This window comes from Balaenoptera ricei, chromosome 3 (assembly GCF_028023285.1).
Source record: "Balaenoptera ricei isolate mBalRic1 chromosome 3, mBalRic1.hap2, whole genome shotgun sequence".
NCBI lineage: Eukaryota > Metazoa > Chordata > Mammalia > Artiodactyla > Balaenopteridae > Balaenoptera > Balaenoptera ricei.
The window spans coordinates 120,927,902-120,946,213 of NC_082641.1; the positions used below are offsets into that span (position 1 = coordinate 120,927,902).

An 18,312-nucleotide genomic window follows, 5' to 3' on the forward strand; every position below is an offset into this window, starting at 1 on the left:
CAGGCACAGTGAATAAATGTGATCTCAAATGTCAACCCAGAATAATTGGTAGCAGGGATTGAAACACTGTTTGAGAAGGATTCTGAATCTTATCTAGAATACCACTGATAACAGACTAAACACTAAATGCACTGACATTAGATTCAGATGTCCTTGTATATTGTAACTCCTCTTGAATGTTTGACTGAGTTAGGATTCAGAATAACTTTAATATACTAAAGCAGTGAATCAAAACCAACAAGATAAAAGCTAATGAAGATAACTATATGTTCCTGTATTTAAATTCAAAATTCAGTGATGGTTTCCATTGTGGGATTGGGGAAACTTGGCTTGATAGCAGTTCAGGAGAAAAGACTTGATCCTAAACTCCATATGAATCAATAGGATGGTGTGGCTAAAGAAAAATACCAGAGCAACTGTGGACTGCTAGAGTTGAACAGGGTAGCCTAACATCAGCCACTCCACTGGAAATGAATTTCAGTGTCTCTTTTTCCCAGCCTGCTGCTTTGCTTGTAGACTTGAGGATGTGGATAAGCTCCTAGTTTCTGGAGCTGGACATTTTCCCTCTCTGAGGATGGTAAGGAAAGTGCTCATATAGAAACAAAGAGTAAGGGTGCCTAGAAAAATCAGGAATTCTTTGTCCTTGAAATAGGCTAGATTTTGAATCAGTAAAAAAAGTGCATCAAATGATTTTTGCAAATATATGGGTTTTTGAAAAGCTTGGAATATGTTTTGCCCCAATTGCTCTACCCTTAAACATACCCACATGCATTTCAGGAAAAATTTCATCCATATGGTATATTCATTGGCAGTTAACTCATCAAAATCACTGTTGTGTCAGAACCATTTGATTTTGGACTTGCCATTTAAGTTGTTCCAAAAAAAAAAAAAAAACCCACTCCTGAAAGCTTATTTTCTTGAACTAGGATATGGAGTTGGTAAAAGGAATAAAGAGGGCTTCCCTGGTGGCGCAGTGGTTGAGAATCTGCCTGCTAATGCAGGGGACACGGGTCCGAGCCCTGGTCTGGGAAGATCCCACATGCCGTGGAGCAACTAGGCCCATGAGCCACAACTACTGAGCCTGCGCGTCTGGAGCCTGTGCTCCACAACAAGAGAGGCCACGATAGTGAGAGGCCCGCGCACTGCGATGAAGAGTGGCCCCCGCTTGCCACAACTAGAGAAAGCCCTCGCACAGAAACGAAGACCCAACACAGCCAAAAATAAAATTAAAAAAAAAAAAAAAAGGAATAAAGAGAATGTAAATTTCTCAGTTTGAATTTACTTATTTATTTATTTATCAAATAACTTTAATCAAGTTAACAGTAAGCAGTAAAAATACGATTACAGGAAAAGCTCCATATTTTACATGTAAATTGTTTTTCATTGTCTTTACCTGTAAGGTGTTGAAGGTGGGACCCACTCCTGAATCTTCTTTCTAGTGGTGGAATAAGATACATATTGTTGTGGAGTGCCACTCATGTTGAATTTATGGTTTGTCCAAATGAATTTACTAGCAGTAGGTGGTTTTGTTGTCGGAGGATCATCAGTCATAGAGTGAAGCCAACGATGCCGTTCAGGGGGGCACCATGCTTCCATCCACACCCCAGAATGTGTTTTTTAAAATTAATTAATTAATTAACGTACTTATTTATTTTTGGCTGCGTTGGGCCTTCGTTGCTGCATGGGCTTTCTCTAGTTACAGCAAGTGGGGGCTACTCTTGGTTGCGGTGCGCAGGCTTCTCGTTGCGGTGGCTTCTCTTGTTGTGGAGCACGGGCTCTAGGCACGGGGGCTTCAGTAGTTGTGGCACGTGGGCTCTAGAGCGCAGGCTCAGTAGTTGTGGCACACGGGCTTCATTGTTCCATGGCATGTGGGATCTTCCCGGACCAGGGCTTGAACCCATGTCCCCTGCATTGGCAGGCACATTCTTAACCACTGTGCCACCAGGGAAGTCCCCCAGAATGTGTTTTTTCCATTCATTTCAGTAGTATATATAACCCATCGGTGAAGGCCAAAAAACTGCTTGTTGCCTTTGTAGCATTTGTTTCCATATTTGTGTTTCCCCACTAATGCGCCAACCCTCACATCACTTGCCCTGAAAAAAACCTGTAGATAGCCGCAGAGGCCGCTGTGGCCACTGATCTGCTGCAGCCGGAGCTTCAGAACCTGCAGCAACTCCATCTTGTCCCACAGGCCCCACCTCTCTGGCGCACTGCCTCAGTTTGAATTTAACACAGAGAGAACATTCAAGAATTTTAAGCTTCCTGGAATTTTTTTTTTTTTTTTTTTTATACCAGGTTAACCTTGCCACCTTCTTATAAGGACAATGATGATGATGATGATGACTGTGGTTATTCAACTGATTGCGTTTGGATTATTTTCTGATTGTTCCTGGAACAAATTTTTCCTAATAATTATGCTGTAAAAATAGAACAGGCATAAGAACTGGAAGGGAAAATTAGAAAACAGCGATAGTCGGGCTAAAAGCAATGGCACACATAAAGGACATTAAGTTTGAAGGCAGAAAATCTAGTCTGTGAATTGACTTTCTAAGTAAAAGGTATCTAAGCAGCTTTCACTTAGTCTCCTTGCAGGAAGGCAAGTTCCAAGGTTGGGAAGTTAACAGTTGGGTTGTTAATGCCTATGCAGGGGCCATCTGGTTGACATGCAACTCACAAGAGGGACTGGGGACCTGGCTTAAGCTAAGATAGTAAATGCAGATTGGAGCACAAGTTTCCAATAGCTTAGTGGACATTTATGGTTTTTTGATGAATTTTCACATTCTCCTCATCTAATTGTCTTTTCATCAAAGATGTGAAAAAAGACTAGAGGAATAGTCTCTGGCGTCTTGCAAAGTAAGTAAAAGTAACCCATGTGTAGACTTGAATCCACAATTTTCATCTCATTAAGACTTGGTCTAATGATTGGTCAGAGGCCTGTTTTCAGGTCAGAGCCCCAGCTGCCTTCTGACTTAACAGATGACAATTGAGAGGGGTAAGCAATTTCACTTTATAGTCTTTGAATTCACTTTTCTCAACTGATATTTGAAGAGAAGGCCATGAAGAATTTTACCTAAATTGAGATTCATGATAAAGGTTAGAGAATAGATACCAAATCAGAAGGAAAGGTATAGGTGGTTGTAAGTACAGTTGACTTGAACAACAGATTTAAACTGGGTGATTCCACTTACATGCAGAATTTTTCAACAGTAAATAGTAAAGGACTGTACAATCTGCAGTTGGTCGAATCTGTGGATGCTGAACTGTGGATACGGAGGGACCTCAGATACTAAGGGCCTACTATGAACTATACACAGATTTTCTACTGTGCAGAGGGTCAGTACTCCTACCCCTCATGTTGTTCAAAGGTCAACTGTAACATCAACTTGGGTATTTTGGTGAGTACATAATGAAAGGCCATGGAATAACAGGTAATTGTTGGATGGTAAGGAATCAAGAGGATTTAGCGTCTCTCATTTTAATTCTAGCATCCTCTGGAAAGTATTATTTGTTACGCACTGTATTATTATTCTATAGGAATAGTTAACTTCAAACAGGCCATGCCTCATCTCCTATGCTTTTTCTAGCCAAGGAACTTCGAACATTTTTAGTGACAAGAAGTCATTACTGTAAGTTGTAAGTTATAATAGACACAAACAAGTTGCACGTTTATGGCTGCTAGGTATTCATTTTGCCAAGGCTGTCATAATAAATACATATTTACCCTAGCAACTCTTCATAATATTCTACTTCTGTGCTCCTTTGTGAGATTCTAATATTTTCTCTAAGGCCAGTGGAACTGTTAAATTGGCTCCAACATTTTATAAAACAGCCAGGGTGGTTTTGATTTTGAAAACAAAAACGTAAATATACTTGTCCAAGGGAAGAAAACTCACTGTCTTAGGAAGAAACTTCCCAGGTAGCTGGCTAAACCAGACTTACTTCGTGAACAATTTCTAAGAACAATTTAGACTCAAACTTTTAAAAAAGCCTGAGTTCTATTTACACATTATAGATTCTCTCATTCTTCCATTGGTTTGGTTATTGATTCCAACCTCTTTTGGGCCAAGAGTGTTAAGTAAGTAAGGGAGAGAGGAAGGCTTTGGTTTACCATTCTATCTAGCCATAGAGAATTGGATTTCAGGGAGCTGGCTTTTCCCGTATCATCTAATGAATTCTCTGACCAACATGGTGATATTCTTTGAATAAATAAAAAGGATTATACTCTTTTTAGGAAACTGCAAATCATATCACTATGGTAGAATTCCATTTTGCAGTGACCAAAAACTATCACTTTCCTTGGCAAGCTCTTTTTTTGTTCTTTTTCTTTTTTAATGCTCAAAGAGTTTGTCTTACTTCCCATTATTTTATTTTTCCCTACTTCTGTCATTTCTAAGCCCAATTAAAAAAATCTCATTATATGAATCTACTGTTTATTACTTATTTTTACTTCTATTAGCATTAAATCACTCTTTGAAGCACACTTACAGCCACAGAATAGGAAATTATAACACATCCCCTGAGAAAAGAGGAAGTTCTCAGTAAAAGTTTGTTATATCAAGTAGCCAAAAAAATAAGGTCTAATGCAAGAATCTAATTGCCTAGGAATGCTTCATTCATTCATTCGTTTATTAATTTAGCAAATGTACCATGTAGCAGACACTGTTGTGGGCGTTGAGGACTTTGCGGTGGATAAGACAGATAGGGTCTTTGTGCACATGGAGTTTACTTTCTAGTGGAGGGAGGCACACAGCAAGCAAGGCAACCAAACAAATAAGGAAACTAGCAGAGTGCCATGCATCATTTAATTTTATTAAAGAAGGTGATGAGATAATTGGGTCACCACTTTAGATTGGGTGGTCAGGGAAAACCTCTCTGAGGTATTTAGGCTGAGGTCTTATTTCAGCTACTACGGCTGCATACTGAAGTACCCGGGACCTTGGTGGCTTTAAAACAACAGCTTATACTGTTCACGGATTCTCTGGATCAGGGATTCTCAGAAGGCATAGTGGAGACAGCTTGTCTCTGCCTCATAATATCTGGGGCCAAGCTGAAGGGCTCAAAGTCTGGGGCTTGGAACCATTTCAGGGTTTGCTCAGTCACATGTCTGGTGGTTGATACTGGCTGCTGGCTGAGTGCTTAAGTGGGACTGCTGGCCAGCCCACCTCCACAGGGCCTCTCCATGTGTCCCGGTCTCCTCACAATGTGGTGGCCGGGTTCCAAGGGTGAGTGTCCTGAGAGAGAGAGTGAGTGAGCCAGGTGGAAGCACTATTATTTCTTGTGACCCAGCCTTGGAAGTCACTTCTGCTGTGCTCTATTGGTTACGATGATTACAAAGATCCACCAACTTCCAACAGGGAGCAACAGAGACCCCACCTCTTGAAGGAGGAGTATCAACCTCATATCACCGGATATATAGTGATGTGGCCATCTTTGGAAAATCTCATCTGCCACAGGTCTGAATGACAAGAAGGAGTTAGGAACGTGAAAATCAAGGGGAAGAACACTCCAGGCAAAGGTCCTAAGCGAAAGCTAACTCGGCACATATTTGAATCACAGCTGGAAGTCCAGTGTGTTAGGATGAAAAGAACAAGGGAAAGAGTAGTACAAGGTAAGTTGGGAAGGTAGGTAGGGCAAGATCATGAAAAACTAAGAAGTACCTCTATCTACTCCAGGCAAAAGGAGAAAGAAGACTGGGTTTGTCTTGGAACTCATTCATGCCTTCTTTGGGTCAGTGTCGATTTAGACCTAGAAGTCTTTAGATTCTCACAGTACTCTTCCTAGCAGTGCTCTCATTGGAAATTCCCCCAGCTCTAAATTTTTCCCCTTTCTAGATATTGTGGAGTGGGGAATGTAAAGAAGCATTTTATTCCTTCAGCCTTTCAAGTTGCTTTTAATCTAGTTGGAGAGATTAATATGGGCAACGCACATACACAGATGGTAACTAAAATATGAGTCAGTAAAAGTTAAGTATCAAATATGTGCTAAGAATCATGTGATTCAAGAATTATGAATTCTTGATTCTGATTCAAGAATCACAACATTCTGATTCAAGAATCAGAAGTCACAAAAAAAAGAAATCATCAAATGTATAACTAAAATGAATATATTCCAGCAGTTATAAAGGAAAACCACATAAATGAAACAATTCTGTATTGTAAAAAATGCCATAGAGAAAGTAAAAAGATAAATAATAAACTAGGAAAAAAATATTTTCTTGAATGCCTTTTTTCCCTTTTCAGTTCAAAAAAACTTATATACTCCTTAAAAACAGATTTTTCAAACTTTGGTTTTTGACCTATCACTCTTGAGAATCCATAAATAGTAAAATTGTACTAAAACAAAATGGTTAAGATAGTTCAATGACAAGGACAACTACATCAGTTAAGACTGTCCTGATTTAAACAATGTTAACTTGTGAAAATATCCTCAAATAGCTGTGTACTAAAAAAAAAGAAAAAAAACTATTTGCTGCACACATGACAAAGCCTATCTTTATATAGAGATAGCTTGTAGCATTCACTGTACAAAATAGAAAAATTTAAAAGTGAGCAAAGATTACAAAGAAGAGGCTCACAGAAAAATTAAAAGTGACCAATAATCATGAAAAGATGTTCAACCTCATCATAATGAAAGAAACACAAAGTAAAGCAACACACTTCACTAGATTGACAAAACAGTATCAAACAAAATCTTTTTACTAACTCGACAATAATTACTCTGCATGATAAAACTCAGTATTGGTGAGGAAGCAGGGGAATATAGGCACTTTTGTACACCACCGGTATAAACTTTTTCCATGGAAACTTGGTAATATTTATCAGTTTAAAATGCATATTTTCTTTGCTCTAGCAATTCCACAGTTTGAAAACAATTTTATGAACATACTCACTTCTATATGCAATTATATATATTTGAGGATGTTGATTTCCATATTATTTATAATAGCAAAATAATTAAAATTATTCAGATGCCTGTAAGTAGGGGACCAGATTTATAAATTATGGTGTATGGACCTCTGAAATACCATGCAGCTATTTAGAAGAATGTGGAAGATAAAAAAGTACTGACTTAGAAAGATGTCCAAAATGTATTAAGTGAAAATGTGAGGTAAAGACAGTAGGAATAAGAGGATGTTATTTGTTTAAAGGGCTTTTATGCACTGACATTTATACATATATGTCTACCTTTCTATCTATCTATCTATCTATCTATCTATCTATCTATCTATCTATCTATCTATCGTACACTACCCGATTTCTGGAAGGATATATGGCTTATGAAATGTTAATAGTAGCTTAGTAGCTTTTGAGGTATACAACTCGAGGCTGAAGGAATTGGAGAGAGAATTTTAGCTCTCATTGTATAGCCTCTGTAATATTAAAAAAATTTTCTTTATAATCTTGTACATTGATATTAATTTTAAAATAAAGACTAATACTAAAAACATCATGAGCATGTCTCTACCAGGCCCTTAGGTAGTGAGGTTAATGGCAGGAATTTCAGGCACTGATATATTGTCATATTTTAGGCCCTTTGGTGCCCCTTAAATTATATCACTTGCCATCCTTGCTGGCTGGGTGTGCCAAAGCATAGACCACAAACAGTACTCTGAGTTGAAAGTAAAAAAGTCATAAACCATTGTTCCTACCTCTTTGACTCCTATTACCAAATCTTAAAAGTTTCCATCCTTGAGGAAATTATACTCCAGGGTATAATTGCAAAAGTACCCTGCTCTAATTTCAGTGGCAGTTGCTTACGTCACTATTCGACTCCTTCATTTTAATTTAGAATCACTGTGGAGGTGTTGGGAGTATAAGGGGTGATATGGGGGGGGGGGGGACGGAAAGAACTGTATTATGTAAGAGATGACAGTAGTCTTTCTTGGTCTCCTTGGGCCTTTAACACCTGTAGATGCCTATCTTTTGTTTTCCCATTTTTAAAAGTTCCATGATATGACACATCATCATAAGAACCCTGTGCCTAGATTCTGCAGGAAACAAGTATCACGAGTAGTGTACTTACAATTGTTATATCTAGATTTAAAATTTAAGTCTGAGGTTTTAAATGTTCTTGAGTTTAGAAAACCTAGTTGATTACAAATGGGTCACTAATTTCTTGCTGATAAATACCCTACTGCTCTTCAGTGCAAATCTGTCATCTTCTGTGAAAATTCATCATTGTGACATGTATATTCTTTTTTTCTCTTTACGTGGTGTAACCGTATATGAACTGGCTGTCACTTACCCACTTCTTTCTCACTAAATAAGAGTTCTTTAGTTTCCCTTAAACATAATTCAAAGTCACTTTTCAAGTCAATGGTAAACATTCAATGATAATACATGCCTGTCTGACTCACCCACGTGTGTGCACACACACAGTCTATAGCAGGTAAGACCAGGATACCCACTTAAGCAGAATACCCAGCAGAGTCTGGAAGGAGAATAGAAGGCCCAGAAAGGCAGAAGGCAGTCTTTGGATTGAGAAAAGATCACCATAACTTTAACCTTGACAGTGAATGGGTTTCGGGGGCTGTTGGCATGAAAATAAATCTTGGAGGCTTTTTAAAAGCAGCTAATCACCCACCTCCTTCATCTCCTTTCTGACTTTCTTGAGTCCCTGTAGAGACCCCTTCCCTTGGCCCTCTTGCAAATAAGAGCTCTTTGCTCCAGTTTGGCAGCACCATTTAAAAATAAAAATGTGCCCCGTGACCCAGCAGTAACATCTCTAGGTATCTACCCTAGTAATCCCTTGATTGTGCCCAGGGGCCCACAGATAAGGATGTTCAGCGCTGGATGGCTTAGAATAGTCCCACAGTGGAAACAACCTCTAGGTCCAACAGAATGGAAATAGAGAAACTACATCGAAATCATAAGAGGAGATGCCACACGGCACTTGAAAGGAATAACTGGATATGTATCATTATGATAGATCTCCCAAACACATTTTGCACCGAAAAAAGGAAGTTGCAAGCAGTATGATACCATTACTGTCCAAAAAAAAAAAAAATCCAAAACCATATCATATATTTTATAAAAATTATGAATATGTGTGTGCACACATGTGCATGGGTATGCTTAGGAGGCAAAACACTCTCATTACCTCTGAGACACGGGGGATGGGACTGAATGTGAGGATATTGGTCAAAGGGGACCTCAGCTTTATTTGCAACGCTCTCATTTTTAAAAGGAGGATTGAGTCATGTGTATTACTTGGGGAACTAAAAATAAGTTTAAATATTTAAAGAATTCTTAACATTCTGCCTTTAAACAAGGTCTGGATAAGGTAAGATAACATTCTCCAAACTGGGTTCTATGGAACATTTGTGCTCTGTCGGGGTCAGAAGGTTTTTATTGAGATTTAATGTTATTAATCCAACAGAGGTCAGAGACCGAAACAGAATTAGCAGTGAACTCAGAGGGAACAGAAAACTCTCAGACTTTCCTCCCATCTTTAATCCCTGCCAGGATGGTCCTGACGGCTCCAGCAGCTTCCCTTTCTTTTAGCTGCATTAGAATATTTCTGTTAAACAAATACCTCTTTAGAGGTAAGGACTTAACTTCAGGCCTCTGTAAATGAGGGTGAGGGAGGTAAAGAATGCACGTTGCCTTCTACCTATAAATTGAGGTTTCTGAAACCTAGTAAAGGTTCAAAGCAGCCTTGCCGTGGCCTGTGTGCAATATTCAAAGAAAGGATGAGACCTAACAGGACAGGGGCTGCCGTCTCTCTTGGTAAGCTCCGTCTCCTCCTCTCCAACTTCATCATGACATAGGAAATCACGTCATCGTGACAGTGTCCGTTAGGAGTGGTTTAGAACTGCCGGAGCAGATTGTGGGCAGTTGTTTTCATTTTGGATCGCTGTGAAAACCTTTCTGGGTCAGGATGTTCCGGAACTCTCAAGAAGGAGGTGGGGCACCATGAAGTCAATGCAATTCCTTGATTCCCTGATTCCATTGTCTTTTGCATGCTGTATTTTTCATTTTCATGACCCCAGAATCCGGCGGGGCCATGGCCACTTGGGGGAATGTGGCTTTAGAGCCACACGAACTCCCATCCTCAAAAAGCGTTGGGCAACACTTGGGAAAGCGAAGTTAATATGTGTCTATACTGCAGGACTCCTCAGAGCTTTTGATAGATCACCTCCTATCATGACTCTCCAAGGGGGGAGGAGCAAATGTAGTGGGTTTCCACCTGCTTTTGACCTTTTCTCTCCTGGCTCCTTGCCTAGCCCTGCAGCGGGGAGCACCTCTGGAACACAGGTTGGTAAAAGGCAGAATCAGGAAGAATGACCTCATCTCAGTGAAAGTAAAGTTCCCAAATCGCCAACTAAAAAGTGGCGCTTCCTGGACTCAGTGGCTGGCTCTCACACTGATTCTAGCGAGGGAAGAGTTGAGACTGTGTGCCACTGTGCGAATAAGAACTTATAATTCTTCTTGTATAAAAGCCTGCTGTCGAGGCCAGCAGAAACGCCATGCCTTTGGTATGCGGAGCTGCTGCCAACGTGGCTGGCACATGGCGGGCACGCATCACTGTACTCATGGCCTCTGACAGTGAGGCGAGAAGGCGCGTAAACAAGTGAGCAGCTCTGCCCCACTCAGGGGAGCGATCCACGGGGAGATCTAAAATTCAGGTTCGGGAGTTTTGTGGGCTTTGAGCAGAATTCAGTTTCTGCTCTTTCTCCATTTCTTGGAGGACACAGTGTCATCTTAGCCATGACTGGTGTCTGTCTGAGCTGTATGGAAGTCCATGGTGACAAATGACCAAAAAGACTGAGGCAATTACCCCATTAATTTAGGCTGAGCACCTATATTATCTTCAACTCCATAAAAATGGCCTTCTGCTTGCAGTAGAGCTCATCTATTAACAGGATGGCTGTATAACAAAAAACGGCGATGCAAAGCAGAGGATGACTGGGTCCTGAAGTCTACATGTGCTCGCTGACAATGAACAGACCAGATAAAGCGTGACAGGTCGTGATTAACTTAAAGTGTCTAAATACGTCTGAACCCTGCAGAATAAAATACGTAAATCTCAGAATGGCTGTCAGGGCAGTGCAAGCTTGTGGAGGATTTCCAACGTCTGTTTTCTTTTACGGGTACTCTATGGTAGATGAAGTGCAGAGATGTGCTTCTAAGCAAAGGCTCTGGAGTCAGGGGCCTGAGGCCACATCTCAGGCCTGCTGTGTCCTAGCTGTGCACACTTGGATACTCGGGCAGGACTTTTGTGTGTACGTGTGTCTGCCTTACAACACAAAAGCCCTGGCTTGTTGTAAAAATGAAAAGGGTCAGTGTGAGAATCCAAGTACTTGGCACACAGTGCGTGCTCAGTAAATGAGAGATATCATTGCCACTGTCACCACCAACATCATCACCATCATCACCATCATAATCATCAGCACGTCACCATATTTACAAGTAGATGCTTGGACAGGAGTACAAACCATAATGTTTGGTTTCTAGTCTGACAGAACCGTTAAACAGGTGTTCCAAACCTATCTAATCCTAGTCACCTATGGGAAAGCAGCTTTTTCCTTAATATGTTCCAGAAATAGTTTTTTTTTTTTTTTTTTAAGGTTATGGTTTGGTGGTTTAGTTGGGTATGTGGTGGGGAGGACACAATTTTTTATTCACATGAACTCGGGCTTGAACTCCAGCTCTACTCCTAAGCAGGTAAGTGACCTCAGGCAATTGGCTTCACTGCTCTGAGCCTCAGTGGCCTTATCTGCAAAATGGGGATAACAGTTTCTGGGTTTCAGGGAGGATTAAGAGTCAGACAACATTTGAACGGCACCAGGCACATCCACTTTCCATCACTGTTAGTTACCATTTCCAGGGGGACCTGGATGAGCTCATGGGAATTTTAAGGGAGCGTTTTTAAACTGCCTTACAACACAAACACATGGCTCACAGGTGGCTGGATCTAGTATTTCAGCAATGCCAGTGACACAACTAAATCATAACTCAGTTGATCCGAGCTGTGGGGGTCCCTTAACCCGGCAGAAAAACCCATAAGGACGCAACAGAAACTCTTCTGAGAACACATAAGTCCTCTGCCCATACAAGGTATTATTATTAGCGGCTCATTCCTAAAACAGGCTAAATCTGGGACTGGGGTCCCTGCCAGAGTTGTTCTCCAGGTCATAGATGAAAACATCTGGGCTACATCCACAAACTGATTGCCTGGGTATTTTTTGCTTCCCTCATCACGGTCAAAACGCCTTCCTGGCACGTTTCCGCTGGTCTTGCCTTCATTCCCACCCCAGGCATCATGGCAGCAGCATAACTTCAGGATGACGGTGTCTCAGGGGCTCTGCCTTCAGCATATCAGCTGCCGGCTGGTCTTCCTCGGGGCTCAGAGGGGCTTCTACGCTGGCCTGGACAGCCTGACAGGGGGGGGGGGGATTGAGGAAGAGGGCAGCAACGTGGAGGTGGCCTGTGGAGAAAACTCCTGTCTGAGGAGGGGTCTGGGGCAAGGGGCAGTTAATGTGCAAAAGGGGAAGGGCAGAACCAGCTGCCTTGAAGGACTGAGGGGGTCAAGGATGCTGCTACAGCATTTGTAGTAGTCAAAATCTGGACCCAATCAGAATGCTTGTCAACAGGGGAATGGCTCACTAAGGAGGGATGCATCCCTGCTATTGTAGAATATTACCTAGCTCTTAGAGTTAGTGAGAGCTCTATCCCTTTACCCTGAGGAATGTCAGTGCTGCAAGGAACACATGGCCCAGAGAAACGTATGTAAAAACAACCTCTGTATATGCACAAATAATAATGGTTTACATTTAGTATCTATTGTATGCCAGGGACCATGCTAAGTGTTTCTCAGGTGTTAACTAATTTAAATCTCACAACCACCTCATATAGGTACTATTATTACTCTGATTCTACAGAAGAAAGATTCTAAGGCCTAGAGATGTCTGTGGACATAGAGCTGCTAAGAGCGGAGGCAGAATTTTAATCTGGATGGCAGCCAGAGCTCTTGACCTCTTCCTGTACTGTTTCTCATATATGCTTGTGTGAGCAAAGAAAAAGCTATGGAAGGATTTATATCAGAACCAGGCCATCCGCGGTTAACTGGAGGAGATAAGGAGAACATATTACCCAATAATATGGGAAAACTTTATGATTTTTTCCTACTTTTATCTATGATTACTGCAAGTATGAGAAAAATGGATGTTCACATGGACAAAGTTCAGAAGGGAACATAAACAAATGAAAACTTTGATTTGATAGGAAATCAGGCTATGGCAATTTAAACTTTGGATTTCATTGATTATTTCAGTTTTGTTCTAGCAATAGAGCAATTTTTAAAGGGAATAATCCATATGGTGATATTCATGGTAGGTAGGCTGGTCATTCCTGTTCTCAAAGGGTGGTCTCTGGGCCAGCAGCAACTTGTGAGAAATGCAAATTCTCCGGGCTCACTCCAGAGCCATCAGAAACCTCAGGGGAGGGGCCCAGCAATCTGTGTTTTCACAAGTCTCCTAGGTGATTTTGAGGCACCAAAACTTGTAAGCCACTGGGTTAAACAAACAAATGAACCAGCATACCATTCCAAGCCAGAGGAGGTATTAATGAAGGTGGCGCTTGCAGAAAAGACAGAGGGCTCCTCTTCGCTCGTTTATCCCCTTGGCAAAATGTAATTCATTCTTCGGTCATCTCTGAAGGTGCTCAAGTTATTTTGGCCAAGTCCAGCCTTTGACCATGCATGGTCTCAAATGGTTCTGCCATTATTTTAGATGGGTCATTGCACCAAATGCATTGGGAGATTTCACAACATTCCCCTCAGCCCCCTTCTGGGGCAGAGTCAAGACTAATAGTCACTGGGACTTCCCTGGTGGTCCAGTGGTTAAGAATCCACCTTCCAATGCAGGGTATGAAGGTTCGATCCCTGGTGGGGGAACTAAGATCCCACACACAGAGGGGCAACTAGGCCTTCATGCCACACTTAAGGAAGCCCGCATGCCACAACAAAAACCCAGCATGGCCAAAAAACCCCCCAAAAACAAAAAAACCCAAAAAACTAATAGCCCCTAACTAGTGGTGACCGGTTGTTAGCTGCTGCTGTTTCAGGTCATAGAATTGACTCTGGGGTTTGAATTTTTTAATTTGGTTGACCTCAGTGGTCAAATTAACTAGACACTTGATCACTTGACTAATCTCCCTTTCTTACAATGTGTAAATGGTCTTTTGACTGCGTTCTGTCTCCTATTACGAAAGTAATAGATGCTTACTTTTAAAATTTTGGAAAAATACAAGTAACTATAAAGAAGAAAAGGAAAGTCACCTGTAATTTTATAACACAGAGGTAACCACACTAACATCAACTCAATATTTAAGATACAGATTTCTAGGCTTTTATCAATGTGCACATATACTTTTAAAATAAAAATGTGATCATACTATCAATTGTCCTCTAATATGATTTTTTTCACATAACACAACATAGACATCTTTCCATGTCAACAAATACTGATCATTTACAATGACTGCAAGGTTATTCCATTGTATGGACAAAGTGTTTTAACTAGTTCCCATACGTATGCAAATTCTAATGTTACTTACGTCCAAGATATGATTGTAATTTATATACATGTATTACAAAACACCGGTCTGATGATTTCTTCAGGCTAAATTATTAAAACTGGTGTTTCCAGGCCAAGGGACTTTTAAGGATATTGATATATATTGCTAAGTTGGCCTTCAGAAATGTCCTAATTTACACTCCTAACAGGTATATACAAAAGTGCCTGTTGCTCTAACCCCTTGGTAATATAGGGTGTTATCACTGTTTTCATTTTTGCCCTTCTAATAGGTCAAATGTGTTTCTTCATTGTTTTAACTCCCATTCTTTGATAACTTGTTAGGTAGACAAATTCTTATATTTCCTGGCCATTTATGATTGTATCTCCCATTCTTTTACTGATTTTTCTATTGTGTCAGTCTTTCCTTCACATAGTACCATACTGATGAGGTGATTTCTCTGAATGCCTTCCTTTAAAATTATAATCCACAATAGTATTTACTGACCAGTTATGTAAGAAATAGATGCGGTAGTAGTAGTGATAATATCAGCTAGCATTATTCTAAGTATGCTTAAAATATTAACAACTTAGTCCTCATAACAACCCTACAAAAGTAGATGCTATTATTACACCCATCTTATAGCTGAGGAAAGTGAGATCCTGTTTGCAGTCCAGAGCGGGTGTTCCCAGGCGTGCAGCCTGTTCCCAGAGCCTTTGCCCTGAACCACCACACTTCACTACCAGTCTTTTCCCATCCCCCACGCCGTCCACATCACCGCCGTTGCCGCCTCAGCCACGGCCGCCGCCACCGCCATTTCTACTGCCTGTCATCACTGTCGTCCTGTACTATTCACTGGGCACTTACTAGGTACATTCCAGTTTCCAAGTAAATGCTCTTTCTTTTGATTCAGCATTCTTTCAACTAATGTTGCCTTTGTTGAAGGCCTACTATATCCTTGGCACTATTTTAGTTGCTGGAGATACTATAGTAAACAAAACCAACGAAGTTCCTTGCCCTGATGAAGCTAACTGTTTAGTGGGGAAGAAGACAACAAAAATTAACTGTATAAAATTTGGTGCCTTGGGGGCTTCCCTAGTGGCGCAGTGGTTGAGAATCTGCCTGCCAATGCAGGGGACACGGGTTCGAGCCCTGGTCTGGGAGGGTCCCGCATGCCGCGGAGCAACTAGGCCCGTGAGCCACAATTACTGAGCCTGTGCGTCTGGAGCCTGTGCTCCGCAACGAGAGAGGCCGCGATGGTGAGAGGCCCGCGCACCGCGATGAAGAGTGGCCCCCACTTGCCGCAACTAGAGAAAGCCCTCGCACAGAAACGAAGACCCAACACAGCCATAAATAAATTAAAAAAAAAAAAATTTGGTGCCTTAATAGGTGGTCTCAGTCAATCCCTATGGCAACCACATGAGGTGCTGTTATCACCCCCATTTTGTAGATTAGGAAACCTAAGCTAGAGAGATTGAGGGGATCTTGCCTAAGGTCACTGAGCTAAAAGTTAACTGAGCCCGTGCCTTCAGACTCTTTCTCCATTAACATTCTTGTATATCCATCTAATGGTGACAAGGGCACATCTGCCATGTGCCATGTTCCCAAACCATGCTCTCTTCTTGAAGATGAGGGCAGAGAGTTCTGTGAATGGAAATCATTTTTTGTGGTTTCTAGCCCCTCCCAAATTAATTCACTTCAGGATCATTTGGTTTCCTTTGTCAATCTCAAGAAAAAGTACTGAAGCACCTAGAAGTATATCAGTATGAATGAAAGACAAAGATGGGGGTACAGAAGGTATCATACACACACATATGTATGCATGTGTATATATACCTATATAGACATACATACATGCATATATACACATACATATTATATGTATTTAATCTTTAGACACTTCCCTAGAGAACTGAAGACATTTAATTGAAAGGGGAGGATGGTCAAAACCCCTCCCTACACATATTCTCTCTACCTCTCTCTTTTCATTTATTTTAAAATATATGTGAACTAGATGAACCTGTTTGGCTGTGTCTATTCAATTACTAGATTTAATTTGTGTTGTCTGACAGCTTTTCTTTTTTAAAATAATTAATTAATTAATTAGGCTGCATTGGGTCTTCGTTGCTGCTCGCGGGCTTTCTCTAGTTGCGGTGAGCGAGGGGTACTCTTCATTGCAGTGCGCGGGCTTCTCATTGAGGTGGCTTCTTTTGTTGCGGAGCGCGGGCTCTAGGTGCGAGGGCTTCAGTAGTTGTGGCATGTGGGCTCAGTAGTTGTGGCTCGCAGGCTCTAGAGCACAGGCTCAGTAGTTGTGGCGCACGGGCTTCGTTGCTCTGCGGCATGTGGGATCTCCCTGGACCAGGGCTCGAACCCGTGTCCCCTGCATTGGCAGGCCGATTCTTAACCACTGTACCACTAGGGAAGTCCTGACAGCTTTTCAAAAGAAAGTAGCTTCACTGAATCCTCAGGACCCACATACAACACACATTAAAAGCCAAATATAAATAAGGTACCACTCACCCCAAAATACTATCAAAGGTTTTTCCTCAAAAAGTATATTTTTGAGGCCTTAAGTGAAATATACACTGCTTAATAAAAGCCTTTACTCTCCACTCCATAATTGAGTGGAGAGTAAAGGCAGTAAAAAGACAAACAGAATCAACAATTGTTGTTCCAAGAGTTCAACTGCAAATTTAAAATAATGTACCCATGTTGGCTATGTTAAAATGTCCTTTTATATAAAATAAGCTTTAAACCCAAGAAGGCCAAATAGTGCCTATTAATTGTCATTATTTATAAAATATTGAAAGTGCACAGGGAGACTCAGGGCCATGCAGAGGTTATGGTCTCCCCCTGGAAGTGTTCTACTTGTTTACAGATGAATTTAGTGCCTGAGAAAGCACGTCTGCCTGAGGATTTAACAATGGGGCATGGGTGTTTGAAAATATCAATATTTTCTGAAATTAGGTAAGTTTTATGGATTAATTTCAGTGCAAAGCAGAAATAGCCTAAGTTTTTTCTGATTATATAAAAGAAATATCCTACCCATGTAAAACATTCAGACTACAATGAAAAGAACATGGAACAAATTAAAACATAGAAACTATCTTTAATCCTACTCTTGGAGATAATTTCTCACATTTTGCCATATTTCTATCCATCATCATAGTAAGTTTTATGATCAGTTATAGTCTAATAATTTTGATGACCTAGTTAAAATGGATCAATTCCTATACAAATGATGAACTGCCAAAACCGGTATAGAGTAGAACTATAGAATTTGACTACATCAGTGTGTACTGAATAATTTGAAACAATAAACAAAGACTTGTCTTTCTCAAAAAACTTCAGGCCCAGATGGGTTTTTTTTTTTTTCCCTTAATACTTAGCTATACTTTATTTTTATTTTTCCTCTTCAAGAAAGAAGAGCTAGCGAGAGCAGAAAGGAGACAGAGACATTCATTTGGTAATTCAGTCAGACTGAGTTGCTAATGTAAGCCTTACGGAGGACCCTGAAGGAAAGCGTGAAATGAAGGGCACATAGCAGCTCTGCTCGCACGGGCTGTTATCCGCAGTCACTGTCTACTGAAGTGGACCGGCCAGTTAATTTACAGGGAAGGGACTCTTCCATGTGCAGGATTATAACAGAATTTCAGCTATCAACAGCACTGGATTTAGAATCACAAAACCTGAACTTGAACCCTACTCCTGCTATTTACTAGCTCTGTAAACTTAGGCAAGCTCTTTTACCTCTGAGTCTGCTTTCTTATCTGGAATGAGAATTTTCCAGGATCTT

General features: G+C 40.8%; 1 protein-coding gene and 1 pseudogene across 1 annotated transcript in view; both read right to left on the bottom strand.

Annotated features, from left to right (window-relative positions):
• NR3C1 (nuclear receptor subfamily 3 group C member 1) overlaps window positions 1-18,312 on the bottom strand; it is a 471,067-nt gene that overhangs the window by 256,705 nt on the left and 196,050 nt on the right. The window lies entirely within an intron of this gene.
• LOC132363836 (NADH dehydrogenase [ubiquinone] 1 alpha subcomplex subunit 12-like) lies at window positions 1,390-2,185 on the bottom strand (annotated as a pseudogene).